The sequence below is a fragment of the Haliotis rubra genome, unplaced genomic scaffold (assembly GCF_003918875.1).
Source record: "Haliotis rubra isolate DU_JTF1 unplaced genomic scaffold, ASM391887v1 Scf338, whole genome shotgun sequence".
Classification (NCBI taxonomy): domain Eukaryota; kingdom Metazoa; phylum Mollusca; class Gastropoda; order Lepetellida; family Haliotidae; genus Haliotis; species Haliotis rubra.
The window spans coordinates 180,675-196,206 of NW_025767011.1; the positions used below are offsets into that span (position 1 = coordinate 180,675).

Genomic DNA, 15,532 nt, shown 5'->3' on the forward strand with positions numbered 1-15,532 from the left:
AGATCAATTCTAATCCGGATCTCCACGGGTATATAGTGTCGAGGAGTGTATGAGTATTGTAACGGGTTAAGGGTGGGAAACGTGGTTGTCAGGATGTTTGCTGTCCCACCCAAACCGTCAGTTTTAAAGGGATACATAGATAAAGCTGATTTAAAAGAAAACTCATACAAATAATATAAGTCAGTGGAAATCTTTACTTGTTGTTGTTATTATTTTTCAAGTTACAACGGCAAACTGTGGATGAGCAAAGAGCAAGACGTAAACTTTGTTAATTTAAAGGGGCACTGATCCAAAGCGATTAATGTTTTGCACCAACAATTGGCAAAGACCCTCCCACTTGCACCCCTCGATCAAGTAGACAATGTTTGGACAGGCGCTATCGAGGAAGCACCCATGGATGAGACGTGTACGAAGTTTATGGACTATATAACTTTGACCTGGGTAGATGAGGGCCTGTGGGATAAGCTTGAATGGAACCACTTTGCCAACGACGGCCACAGAACAAATAACAACCTTGAAGGCTGGCACTCCAAGCTAAACTCCCTGCCATCCTGCCATCCCAACATTTATGCGTTTGTGAAACTGATTAAGATGGAGCAGTCAAGGACAGAAGTGAGACTTGCCCAACAAAAAGGTCATCAACGTGAGCCAAAGAGGAAGAGGAAGTATATTGTTGTGGACAACCGATTGAGACGATGCAAAAGATAGACTGGTTGCCGGCGAAATCGAAGTGATGCACTACATAGACTAATCTTCTTGGTGACTGGGAGTGAATGTGACTGAATGTATGACATGAGTATGACATGTGTTAATGACTGAAACTGTATGTTGTATAACTCATCTATTATTGTGATTGAGTGGGACATGTGTTAATGATATGTTAATGATGTGTATGAAGTATTAAATATTTATAAAAAGGTCACTTGCATTTTTGTCATTCTTTGAACACCCCTATGATCACTACATGTGGACTCTCCCATTCCCACTTCGCCTACTGCCCCTGTAGTAATCATCCAGGCGTTACATACCCACATTGCCTAAAAGATTTTCCGTACCTAATGGGTTAACATCAGGCGAAGTGGGACGACACCAGTTATTACCTCTTCCAGATCTAGAGGCATTTAGAAGCTGGTATGATAAACATAAAAACGATTTTTATGGATAGACAGCTTTATTGCAATCGATGCGACGTTTAGGTGTAGATCAGCATTTATACCAAAACGTCTCATCGGTTGCAATAAAGGTGTCTATCCATAAAAAAACCCGTTCCTGTACATCACCAGCTATAACGATTTATACATTTTTTGCATATTTGACTGTTAAAGCACAAATGACATGGAACACGGTTCTTTGACAGTTGCAGATGAATGGCATATCGTTCCTTTATGTGGATATTGGTGGACACATTCCTCGAACAAGGTAATAGCCTGATATTATTGCATCTACACCAAAACGTCTCATTGATTACAATAAAAAAGTCGTGTATCCATATGAAAACGTTCCGGTTCATCACTTGTTATAACGATGTATACATTTTTGTGCATATTAGACTGTTAAAAGTCACATGACACGGAACAGGCTTCTTTGACAGTTGCAGATAAATGGCATAATGTTCCTTTATGTGGATATTGATGGATACATTCCTTGAAAAATGTAATGGCCTGATATCATTGCTCTAACTTTAGTCGGTTTATATTTTAATATTTGTATTTTGTGTTTATTCATTTGTTGTAGCATCCAACAGAATCATTCCACTTATTTTTCTTTCGCCGTAATAGTCCAGTCAAAGTGTAGCAAAACCTCCAAATAATTGGTACAGAAATGATTTTAGTGTTTTCTACATGTTAAAGTTATAACTAATGAGTATTAAAAAGTCCTACAAGGTACTACCAATGGATGAATTAGAAAAGTCAAATTATGTTATCCGAAATCCTATTTTGGGGTAAAAAGTTAAAAAAATATATTTCAGAGAAATCTTTTTTTGAAAATTTCATATTGAGACAAAATTGTACTTTTATATGCATATATTCAAAGAGGACACATGGAATTCTAATACATGGACTGGAAAAGTCATAATTTGTATAAAAACATAGACTTGAATATTTGAAATGTGGTGAGTGAGGTGATTTGATTCAATGGTGCTTGCAATAGTTTTTTCACTTACCAGTACAGTGAATTGTACATGTTTTTATGACAGTTACCCCCAACGACATGTAATACCATGGGATATATAGTCATCCCTCTGTCAGTCAGAGATCTTTTCGTTTCCTGAGCAAGATTTAAAGATTGTCTGGTCCAGACTTGATTTGCAGACCGCCGCCACAGCTGGAAAATTGCTGATTGCGGCGTAAAACTAAACTCACTCACTACAAGGAGTTAAGTTAATTATTTTTCCAATTTTGATGTTTTTCAGTAAAAATATGTGTTACATATCCAATTTATGTGAATCAGTTTCATTTTTTTTCATGAAGATTACAACACGAGTGTGTGTTGAATATGGAATATATTTCAACGAGTTATTTTTAAGCGTTTTGAATAAATCAAAACGTTTAAGAATATTGAGTTGGAATATTTTCCATATTCAATTCAACATCCACCAGGTTTGTAATCTATTTATTGCACACTGGACGGGAAACCAGTGTTATCCATGACGATAAATCAAGCAAACGATGTCGGGTGTAAACAATTCGAAAGGGAGATAACTCTGTCACGGCTACTACCTTTTAATAGATGAAAACACACAAAACTACTAACCCCCAGGACAGCGAAATCGGATTATGATTATGCACTAACGTTCTGTTTGGTTGACATTTTTGGAAAAAAACTGCTTGAATGGAGTTATAATGCTAATTTAAAATATCGAGGTGGCAACAGAAAGTTCGGCAATATGACGTCCTTAGGGTTGAATAACCTAGTTTGGTTACACAGCACGGATGGATAACCTTCAACTGGCTACACAACACCTGTTTCAAATAACCCAAATTATCTCATAAAGATATTCAGACCACGTGTGTAACAAGTAATAAATAATCATGCCTCGAATAGTTATAAAAACATGAAAACGATCTCGGGAACGTGCGCAAATAACAAAACTCTCGATAGTTTACAACAGAGGCTCACTGTGACAATGCCCCCTTTTGGAAACGAACACTCGTCCCGAGCATTATCACTTGGAGTTATCTAAGATTTAATTTCAATTCCTGTTAATATGATACTGTTTCACAGATAGATATGTGAATGATATCCATTCTATTATCTCTTACAGTTTGCCCTTACAAGGTGAACATTCAAAATAAACATGGGTTTGTTGTATAACAATACCATTATATTTTTAAGGCACATTATCAATCTAAATAATACATGTTACTAGTATATTACGCCAGGAACATATATTGATAATTAAATTTAATGGACATTTCATATACTTACACGTTCCCAAAGAAAAATGGAAATCCAAGAATGGGTAATCTTTTTGTTGCGAGGGGCGACAAAATTCCTTTTGAAGTGATGCAAGCGAAGGTCCCTGGCTTCTATAAAGGCGCAGTGATGACTTTAGCCTAACATCATTGCAACAGGCTAATTTGCATATCACGTGACCAGACTTTTCTCCAAGTGAGGCGCTATGTTCAGGCAGCCATAACATTGCGCTGCATATTTGTACATTAGAAAAGATTGGCCTCATACAAGCTTTTGAGGGCACTCTTCGTGTTGCAATATTATATAGATATTCTTATACACCTGCGACATTCAGATTCATAAAAATACATATTTATTCATGAAAATGACCGCTTTGCTTGCTCTCCATAGGGCTTCGATGACATCGGGTGGAATCGCACAACCTATGTAAACAAAGGATAACTACGCAAATCGAAATAGCTTTACACGTTTTAGGATATTTTCTCAGTGGAAGAAAAACCAAAGAATTGTAATTAGACGTGTAGACTCCTCAGAAATAAAAGCGTGAAGAAATATGTACAATATATCGAGTGAACTGTGCATAATCGTCACAGTCCTCTGGCCCGTAGCGGTGTCGTCCCGAGAAGGCTAAAATATATCATATTTCGTATATCCCAGGAGAGCTAATTTTCCAGGGAGTAGGTGAGTACCGCCAAGGCTAAAGATACGGTGAATAGTTACCGGGAAACATAATCCATGTCGGGAGTAGATAGGCATATGGATAGGGTAATTTCTTTACAAAACATTGTTACAATAGAGTGAATTCTATTTAGTAGCATGTAGGCCTACATATTATTTCAGAGTTATTTATCTTCAATGTGCCCGGAGTTAATCTTCGGATAACCTTTTCCCAAGAAAACGGTTGTTTAGAATTTTATTTAATAGGCGTGAGAAGATGTATTTAATTAGAAAACACAATATCATCTGTTTAAGTTGCCGACCACAGTTCAACTGGACATGAGACCAAAATGCCGTCCAGGACGTGTTCCCCGACTTCTACATGAGAGGCTGTTTCCTCCATTACACACAGTATATTTGGTAAAAACACACAGAACGTCGGCCTTGCCTCCGAGTGAGGTGTTATGTTCACGCAGCCATAACATTGCACTGCAATTACCGCCAAGGTTACGGTCATTGAACCGACAAACGTCTCGCATTTACCTTTCGTGGCCATGAACCCATGTGCAGGGGTACTCTATGACCTCATATCGCCTATACCCTTATCAAAACAAATTTACGGTTGACTGCACGTTAATGCTGTTATACCTTTAGAAAAGTAAACTCGTCCACTGATGAGGTTTACCTCCACTAATGAAAATAAACTCTTGCACTGACGATTTATACTTTAATAAGATCATATATTCAACAAGTTAAAATACCAATATCATAACTATGATCAGTCACATAAGTCAAGGCGACTTGTACACTGGCAAAGGACGGCATGGTGGCTACTGTGTGTTTGTCAGCATGGTGGAGTTCAGCATTAAAGATCTGCTGCACAGGAGTGATGTGAGTCTTGACAATAGGGCTGTGACGATGCTATTAGGGCTGTGACGATGCATCGAACTATCGATGGATTGCAATTGTTGAGTCTGCGATGGCAATTAATCGATTGTAGAACGAACGACCATCGATGCGTCGATAGTATGTGTGACTATCGATAGTTTAGTAATTGACTTTATTTTTATGAACTATTTATGTTGTTTTGTATTTTTATATTGTTTTGGTGCAGACTTGCAGCTTCATTGAGTTTATGTTTTAACTGTTTACTTGATCTGGGTTTCAAGTTTATTGTCAGTTATTAAAAGAGACTGAAAGTACTTCAACTTGTTTCCATTTCATATAAACTATTCATTCATTTGGAAAATGACATGAAATGAGAAAATTCAAGGCGAAACATTCTATTGCAATACTATGGCAATAGTTGGTCGCAACAGACTATCGATATCGCAATAGTTGTTTCCCCCTCAATAGTCACCCCTACTACGTATAATTCTGATGTGATCTGCATTCTCAACAGGAGACGAATGTGTGGAGTAGTGGATGTAATGTGGTCGCCGATGGTGCTACATGTTCCATTGCAGCCAGGAATTACACACTTGACGCTTGACATTCAGTCTGTATCGGTATCCTGCATGAAGCACTTGTCGACCGCCTCTATGAAGTAACAAACTCAGCTCTCTGAAGATTTGTCATTTTCACGCGGAGTGTGAAACTTGCATAGGTTAGTATACAACATTGCAAAAAAGAATAAGATGAGATGAGCAGGTCTTGTTAACACAAGAAAAAAGCTTAGGTGATCAAAGTAGAAGACGAGAAAGTATACTACAAAACATAATATGTATGGTTGATCAAAGCATCCTAATTAAGATGCTGAGTAAGTCATGTTTATACGTTGAAAACAAATAGATCTTCTACATTGTCTGTGTGACACGAATGATTGTATACACATGTCTTTCTTATCTTCTTTCTTTGATCAACCATACTTGTTTCGATTGTATAAACATGACTTACTTGTCTTCTTTGTTTTGTTATCCCTTTCACTTATGCTAAGGGGGAGGTACAGCCAGACCGACAACCGAGTAAATTTCCTCATTTCAGCCCCTTCTAGCACGTCGGCCTGACGCAACATTTAGCCTTTGCCAATTTAAAAAGGATTAGCGAAACAATGGCAGTGGGGGGTTAAATCTGGGGGACATGTCAAAAAAGTTATTTTCGGTTGGCAAGATGGTCGTACATTCGTTCATATATTCATACAATTAATCAATCACTAGCAACTTTCAATCATTTCATTCACACATTGAGCAATTTACATGCATTACATACATATATTCTAAGCACTTTTCATACATACATTACATAAATTTACGAGGGTCGATCAAAAAGTATGTAGATTAATTATTTTCTCGATGTCCAATGTTTTCTTGGTGATTCTCCATTTTTTTTTTTTCGCCCCTCGTATTTTAGCACTTTTTACACATTTCAAGGTTATGACCTGCTCCTTGTTTGGTCAAGATGTCGTTTACTTTTGACAGTTTTGCAGGACAGGTCTTCAACAAACATTCCCACGACTGCCAGGAATGTCTCTTCTTATTGCATTTGAACATGTATCCTTGATGAACCAATGGTTTTCCTCCACGGTTGGACGGAATGAACTTAAGATCTACCTGTGCGTGAGCCATGATTGCGAATGATTTGGTAAATACATCATTCCTTTATTTATACTCTGTGTGAAAACTGTTCAAAACTGTAAATTCAGTAAGTAGTGAACTCGTTAATTAAACTGTGAACTAGAGCTCTCTAAAGTGGTGAACTCGTCATAAGTCACAACAATTTAAAGTCACAACTCTGCATAGTATTCATACTTCTTCACTAATTACATAACAGTCACGCCAAATGCTATGTTTTGAACGCTCATTTGGTTAAAGTTAACATGCAGGTGTATGTGGAATTATGTCTTGTCCAAATACTAAATACCCGTTTGCTTTAAACTGTATGGTGTACTGCACGGCTTAAATTATTTTCAGAAACGGATGTTGAGGCCCTCTACAAGTCTCGTCTTTCCTTAAATTCGCCACAAGTTGTCACAAGTGCCTACTAAAGCTAAAACTACGACACTCCTGTGCGATGGATGCGGGCGGAGCTTCAAAACTAAGAATGGCTTGAAACTTCAGTCCACAAGAACATATGGAGATTCGAATGTGTTGTATGTAATGAGAAATTCAACCAACTGTCGAGTTACAAATCTCATGTAAATCAACATCATGGTTTTAGAACCAGAGAAGTGTCCAGGTTGTAAGAAGTCGAACTTATCACAGAAAGATCTTGTTCGCCATCGCAAGACCTGTTCGGGTAAGGATGATACCAGGGAATGTGATGTCTGTCAGAGTGTCGAGGCAATGGATTACATGTATAAACACTAGAGATGCTACCACGATTTTAGAGTGTACAGGCGCCGAAGTTAACGCTCTGGCAGTGTTGAACAGACAGAATATTTTCACAGACAATCTTATAAATAACAACCTATGATTATGTCACAATATAGTAAGGTATTGAAAATGACGTAATTTTCTCGATTTTGACCTATATGCAGTTTTATACATGGATACATTAGAACATAAATTTTGAGTGCAGGAATTCGCATGTTTGGGTCAATTTCCAAGTTCGATCCGTTGACGGTCTATTCATCATTAGATATAAAATATTCGTTGAAATAATTCTTGATGTCAGTCACACATTGATTATTAGACAATGAAGAATATTTTCACATAAATACACTCGAATATTTCTGATAACAATTAAATTTAGTGACAAAAGCATGGTCATTAGGGTATGCAAAGTCACAATTATTTTAAATTTTCTTTGTAATCGCTAATGCATAAATTATGATTATTGAGCAAAATAGCCAAATAGTATAGAAATATTATGAATAAACATTCTGAATTTTTTAATTAAAACTAAACTTTCAATGTATTTGAAATTATTATTACGTCAGAGGTGGCTGGACCTGGGGAAGTTTGCAATAGGTGTGTTGTGTACTTGATTGTCACGATTAACTTGCCAGTTGTAACGAATCATTTATAGCAAATAATGGTTTCATAATACATTGTATTGATGTTCACAAAATTCGCGATAAAATGAGTATATCTTAGATTAAGTGAAGTTGCGTACACCACTTTAGTTGTGTAACTGTTTGTTACGTTAATGTGAGTTTTCAGTTGCTCCAGTGTTGGAATAATGTTTGGTTATTTCTCAGTAAAAAATTATCTGCCCCTCAGTTTGAATAATGTTTGGTAATAATTTGTGGATTTCCTTGTCATTTTTCATCAGATCAGCTGGCACAATGTTTAGAAAGATTTTAGACTCAAGTTTGATTTTACTGGTGCTACAATCCCAAATCCGATGTAGGGCCTTTAAAACATTTGTTAGATGAGCGTCAATTGAATGACAAATACTAGTCTCAAAGTCCGAGTACATTGGTAGCAATGGAAAGTCGCCATTAGTAATAGGAGAAACGTAGCACGCATTTAGCCTGAAAATTAAAAGAAAACACATTGTAGCAGGGATTTTGTTAAAATACATGTCATCATGATCATACAACTCCCCGTACAGTGGCATATTTATTTCATGCCACTGCCCGTACAGAACCTGTGCAACAATCATTAAGGCGTACAGTCTGTATTTTGCCATGTTTCTCGCTAAATAAGCATTAAAGCTTCACACAGGAATTTGAATAAGACTAATTTTGTTGTAAAAGTGAACAAAAGTACCGTGTGGTCATCACTTGTGTAATATCAGGAGTAAAATAACATTTTTGCGATGGCTAGGTCAGCTTCAGTCGGAGAGCCGCTTGAAATAGACATTTATGACAAGAATAGAAACATTATCATTATCATCTGGTTATATTTTAAAATTTGCATTTATTAAAGGTGGGGAATACCTTAAACTAACCGAGAATATGTGAAGCCTTTGTTTTCCGCGGAAAACTGTACAATGGAAAATGGGTTGTTGCAGAGGTGCAACATCCGATTTTCATGTACACCCCTGTGAAATAGGGTAGTGTACACTCTACAGGCTTGTTGTTCAAGGTTGTGAGTCTAGAGAGAGCAAAATGCTACCGATGTGGGTAGCATGTGAGAGTTGCAATCTGTTGTGTATGGTGGTGCCTCCGGGTTAAGCAAACTGTTAGGTTTCACTTGAGCTGTCTCTTGCACTTGTTCCTGGATGATTATTTCAACAGAGTGGTTGCCTGTCTGAATATCGTGCAATATGATAGGACGTCATATGATAGGAGCAGTGGCGGTAATCGTTGTTCTGGTTGTGCGTCGACGGATTCTAAAACCTGTAGTTCTTCCACCGCTACCGCTATTTTCTTTCGTGTTTCCAGGAGCGTGAGCTCATTATCCATTTCACCTACCTTTACAAAGAGTCCAGAGTCCATTTCAGCCTTTAAAGCGAAAGCTCAGCCTCCTTCTGAGCAAATTGTAGCTCAACACGAGGGAATTTTCTTTTCAACGTTATCACTGAACTAGCGTTCGATTTACTAGACACATTTGAACGATTTGATTTAGACTGATTTAATGATTCACTGTGAACTGAAGAAGTCTTGTCAGATGACGACATAATTGGACTTCGGATGAGAAAGATTCATGTCTTTTTACTGTGCTGTCTGTGCTCTGGGAGAAATAAATCAATCTGCTTGTCAGTGTCGTTATTTATAACAGTGTCGTTATTTATAACAGTGCCGTTACATTACACTGATGGTGATTTAGTAAAAAGACCTTAGTTGTCCTATTTTTTCCGATGCAATAGGATTTGAATATTTCCTTTTTAATTCACATAAACATGGCCTCAGACGCTGGCTTGCAAAGCTTCATGGGAGATAACTCTAAACCTCTAACATCAAAATACACCCGCTATAAAAAAAGCGTTTTGAAGAAAGTAATCAGAGGGTGATAAGTTCATCAACTTAATGTGACAAAATCCTGGTCAAATGTAGACAACCTACAGCTGTCGTTATTAACGTAACATTACAACCCAACAATGTCTCTATCGGCGTTCGAAATCACTGACAAATTGTAAGAGTCGACTAAGGGGGTCTGTTTGTCAGACTCGTTGACTTTGTTGATACACGTCCAGAATATTGCTAAAAGCGGCGTAAAACCTTACTCGCCCACTCTACTCTTTACACAAACTCGAAACAAACCCATTGCCAGTAAGGCAAGAAGCTTCCTGTATATCTTTACCGTACTGTTATTAGGGCTTTTTGCCTCTAGGCAGGAGACCTATTGTAATCGTTCGGATTAATATTATTATTTATTCTTCCGCCGATGTTTGTACCAAACATACCTCCTAAACCAATGTTCCGAATCGATTACAAAAAATCACACAGATGCCCACCGAGATGAAGATATTCCCCTTAAAAATCTCTAGGCTCTAGGCCCAATAGCAAAGGGGAGATAATTAAAAATTAATTCCAAAATTTTGACAGCAAATACCTCAAGAACTGATTGTTCCAACACTTCGAAATCTCTTGTACAGGTGCACAATCGAATTCCCAACAATTTTCTCCGGACGGGTCAAGTCGCTAAAATGTACCGTTTGGCAGTTATTTTTGTTTTCAGTTTTTGGCCATGTATTTCAGCAGTTTTCATCCCAATATGTGCTGAGCTCGAATCATCAGCTCTAGACATTCCTCAACACTAATTGTTTTGACCGTAGACCCGTTTTGGACGATTTCTAGCCCTCAAATACAATTCAAAAACCCGTAACTCTCTAAGCAACCGTCCGATTTCGACCAACATATACCTGTACAAGTGGGCTATTAGTGTCGATTATAACTACTGATTGCAGTAATGTATCTCCAAAGACTAGCAGTGAAATGATTCATATAAACTAAAACTATTACAACTTATTACAGAACTTAGCTTTAGCTCAGAGATATTGTATACTAGTGTTGGGAATTGGTTAAAATCTTATAATTGATGATTGGTCCATAACAACCGATCAATCATCGAAATGAATTGGTTAGCGTCATTTATCAAATGTTCCTGTTATCTTTGTAAAAAATAAAGAAAAAACATGTAGTAATTTGTTGTTTTTTTGCAAATTAACCAAAATCCATTTGCAGATTTTGCATATTTAAAGGATTATTACTATACTACCCATCAAAAGTTTAGACTCACTTAAAGCACTCACTATATGTTATGTATATGTATGTGGTTACATCGAAGATGAATTTCTCCACCAACTTGGGGGAACCAACTGAAAACCTTATGCAGATGAATTGCACAAGGATGATGCTTCAAATTGCGAAAGGCATGAGCAAATGTCGTGCATGTGAACAGATTCGTTTTGGTGTAAAGTTTTGTTAAGAATTCAATTACCTGCGCCTGACAGGCTGCATTTCACCTGAGCTCCCACATTTTCCTGGAAAAACCCTGTTTATTCTCAGCGGATCTGCTTGAAAACTGTTCATGGTGTTCCTAACATATCCAGACATGTGTATTTGTGACTTTTGAAGCAAAAAGTACTTACAGAAAATGTTGATTTTCACTGCAATATTTGTCTGGATTTTCCAAATATTTGAAACCAGTGAGGCCTACCATTGTTCAACAATCAGGGAAGCAAGCGTCTTTCACAGCCCAGTGACAATGGGAGTGCGCCAGCCTGAGTTGAATAGAAGCCGACTAATTGTTATAGGCAAGCAGGTGAAGAAAAGACAATGGATTGACCCTGATGTATATCAACTAATCAAGCACCTGGGTATCAGCCCCTTTGTGAGGGGTAGCCGAGGTGGACGACGCAAACAAAAGAACAATCAACCAACAGGTGCTGTGTTCAGTAATTTGGATAAGTCAATGAACCAGCTTTCAACCCATGTCCCTGGAATTCAGTCAAGTGGAAATTCAAAACCTTCTGATTTGATTAAAGTTCATCTATTTAATTCCCAATCTTGCAAAAACAAAACAGTTGAAATATACGACTATATGCTGGATCATGACATCGATTTGCTCTTTCTCACTGAAACTTGGCTAGCTGCCGTCGGTGATGAGTCAAAATGCCATGAAATTACCCCGCCAGGCTACAAACTGTTTAATGTACCTAGACCAAACAGGAGAGGAGGGGGTGTCGCACTGATCTACAGGAAGGATTTGATTATTGAAAAGTCAAACCTACATACTGACTTTGCTTCATTTGAATATTTGCTTGTCACTGTCACTTGTGGTAAAAAAATCTTTTAAAATTGTGTGTCTCTATAGGCCCCCACCATCAAGAGTGAATAACGTCACTAACTCAAACTTCTGCGATGAATTTTCTTCACTCTGTGACTTACTAAGTCCCAAACTTGGATCTTGTGTAATCATGGGTGACTTTAATGTCCATTATGATATCAAACAAAATTCCTTAACTAAGCAAGTGCTCAACGTACTGGAATCCCACAGCCTCAAACAACATGTCAGCTGTTCCACACATCGCTCTGGTCATGTGCTTGACTGGGTTATCTCAGGATCTGATGATCTGGTAACAGACCTAGAAGTCAATGATTTGCAGATATCCGATCATTTCATGATCTCCTTCCTTCTGAATTTCCAAAGACCCACTCCGAATACCGAGTTCATCACAGCTCGCAACCTGAAGAAAATTGACATTGGCATATTCTGTCACGATCTGAGCAATTCAGGTCTGTTTTCTAACACATCTGATGACGTTAACGAGTTATCTGATCTCTTTAACTCTACTTTGACGGCCGTCTTAGATAAACACGCCCCCGTTAAATTGAAGCAAATGCGTAATCATGAAGCATCACCGTGGTACAACGATCAAGTCCGTGAGGCAAAGAGGAAGAGACACTTTGCTGAGCGCACATGGCGCATCTCTGGCTTGGAGATCCATAGACAATTGTACAAATGTGCCCGAAACAATGTTGCCAAAGAAATCAGGAATGCTCGCGCCCATTACATCAATGAGGAAATTTCTAGGATTGCAGAAAATCCAAAACGTTTACACAGCTCTCTCCACAAGATCCTTGGAAAATCTAAGGAAGTGTTACTTCCTCATGGCGAGGAAAAGACATTGGCAGAGGATTTCAACACCTTCTTCAATGAGAAGATCACGAAACTACGAGGTGATATTGATTCTTCTTCTGAGGATGTTGTATTCGGGGAGCCCATTGGTACCCAGCTCAGTTCATTCCGTCCAGTAACAGAATCTGAGGTCAAGAAAATAATGCTTTCGTCAAAACCAACTTCATGTGAGCTTGATCCTATCCCGACAAAATTCCTTTTGAAAATACTGGATATCATTCTGCCAATCATTACCAAGATCATCAACCTAAGTTTATCATCAGGTTGTGTACCATCATGCTTTAAGCGAGCTGTAGTCAAACCACTCATCAAGAAAACCACGCTTGACCCTCAGAGTCTAAAAAACTATCGTCCTGTCTCAAATTTGATGTTCATGTCTAAAGTTCTGGAGAAAGTAGTCAAACAACAACTCTCGGATCATCTTTCTGGGCATAACTTGACTGATTGTTACCAATCTGCCTACAGGCAGGCTCACAGCACAGAAACTGCTCTAAATTATGTCTTGAACTCTGTCAGATCTGCAGTCGACCATGGTGAATCTGCTTTGCTTGTCCTCCTGGATTTATCTGCGGCTTTCGACACAATTAACCATGAAATTCTTCTTGAGCGTTTGGTGAAAGAATTTGGTTTGACTAATACAGTTCTTGACTGGCTAAGATCCTACCTTTCAGACAGAACCCAGTCCATTCACATCGGAACGTCTTCATCATCCAGTCACACCCTAACCTGTGGAGTTCCCCAGGGATCAGTTCTTGGACCAACTCTTTTCTCCCTGTATACTCAACCGCTCGGAAAACTGATGTCTGCTTATCATGTGCCTCATCATTTCTATGCGGACGACAGCCAATTGTTTGACAGTTTTAAGTCGTCAGAACAAAGTCAGTTAGAGTGCAAGTCCAACCTTGAAGCATGCCTCTCGAGCACAAGATCCTGGATGTCTGCTAACAAGCTGAAACTTAACGACTATAAAACAGAAACAATGGTCATCTCCACAATCTCAAGACAACGAAACCTTATCATCAAAGATATCTCCATTGGGCAATCTTCGATTCCTTTTTCTCCTCTTGTGAAAAACCTTGGCGTTCTTTTGGACTCAAACCTCAGCATGGACAAGCAAATAAATCATCTAGTAAAGACCTGCCACTACCATCTGAAGAACATCGGCAGCATCCGCAAAGTCCTAACAAAAGAAGCCACTGCCACCCTTGTGCGGACACTGATTTTATCCCGCCTGGATTACTGCAACAGTTTACTGTTTGGCATCTCTTCCTCTCAACTCCATCGTCTTCAGAAAATCCAGAACAAAGCTGCACGCATCATCACTCTCACCAGTCCTCGCTGTCACATCTCTCCCATCCTAAACTCTCTACACTGGCTCCGTATTCGTGAAAGGATTGATTTCAAGATTCTCTGCCTCACCTACCAGTCTTTCTACAACTCAGGACCTTCCTACCTTCAAGACCTTCTGACACATTACTCTCCAGAAAGAACCCTGCGCTCATCACAACAACTGTTACTTGCTGTCCCGAGCTACAGTCTCAAATCATTTGGCTCAAGGACCTTTTCATATGCAGCAGCTTCTCTGTGGAACTCTCTCCTATCGAGTTAAAATCATCTCCTTCCCTAAGTACATTCAAAACACGACTAAAGACTCATCTATTTCTTCGCTACAAGTGACTTCCAATCATCCGTACCTGCCAACTGTATATAGTTTTAACTTGAGCTCAGGAAGCGCTTTGAGCATATCCCTGTGACGTGGAAAGGCGCTATATAAATGGCCTATTATTATTATTATTATTGGAAAATTTCTGTGGACTATTATATATACTGATATTGACTTTGTTTTATTACTAACACATTAGGATCAATAATGGGACACATAAACCATTCAGTTTACACGGTTAACAGCTGTTCTTAATCGATTCGCGAACAGTTCATACATCATTAAGCTAAACGACGTTGATATCCAAATAGAAATGACAAATCCCTTTTCTCATCCGTAAGAAATGTAGCGATATTCAATAACTATTTAACACCGACAATTGTCAAGTCCTTAGGAGAGTAATTGTCAACCACTGAGCTATTTTTTTCAGGAAAGAGAAAAACTGTTTAAAAGTTTATTAATCTACAACAGGTTGAATGCATAGAAAATTAAAAAGTTGTAAATAAGCAAATAATATACTGGGCAAAAATATATATACACTTTTTACTATGATATATATGTCGAGATACGTATTGGAGTTGGTCTTCAGTATCCCATGATGTTCGTAAGAGGTGACTAACGAGATCTCGCTGACTTAGTTGAGACATGTCATTGTTTCCCAATTGCGTAGCTTGCTGTTTATGCCGTTGATCACTGGATAGTCTGGTCCAGATTCGGTTAGTTACAGACCGGTGCCAAATAGCTGTAAAATTGCAGAGTGCAGCGTTAAAGAACACACAAACAATAATATACTAGTATTTGAAATACATACATGTACATGAAGGTT

The 15,532-nt window shown here is 38.3% G+C and overlaps 1 long non-coding RNA gene across 1 annotated transcript in view; it reads right to left on the minus strand.

The window, feature by feature from the left end:
- LOC124284509 overlaps positions 1-15,532 on the minus strand; it is a 31,520-nt gene that overhangs the window by 4,503 nt on the left and 11,485 nt on the right. The window lies entirely within an intron of this gene.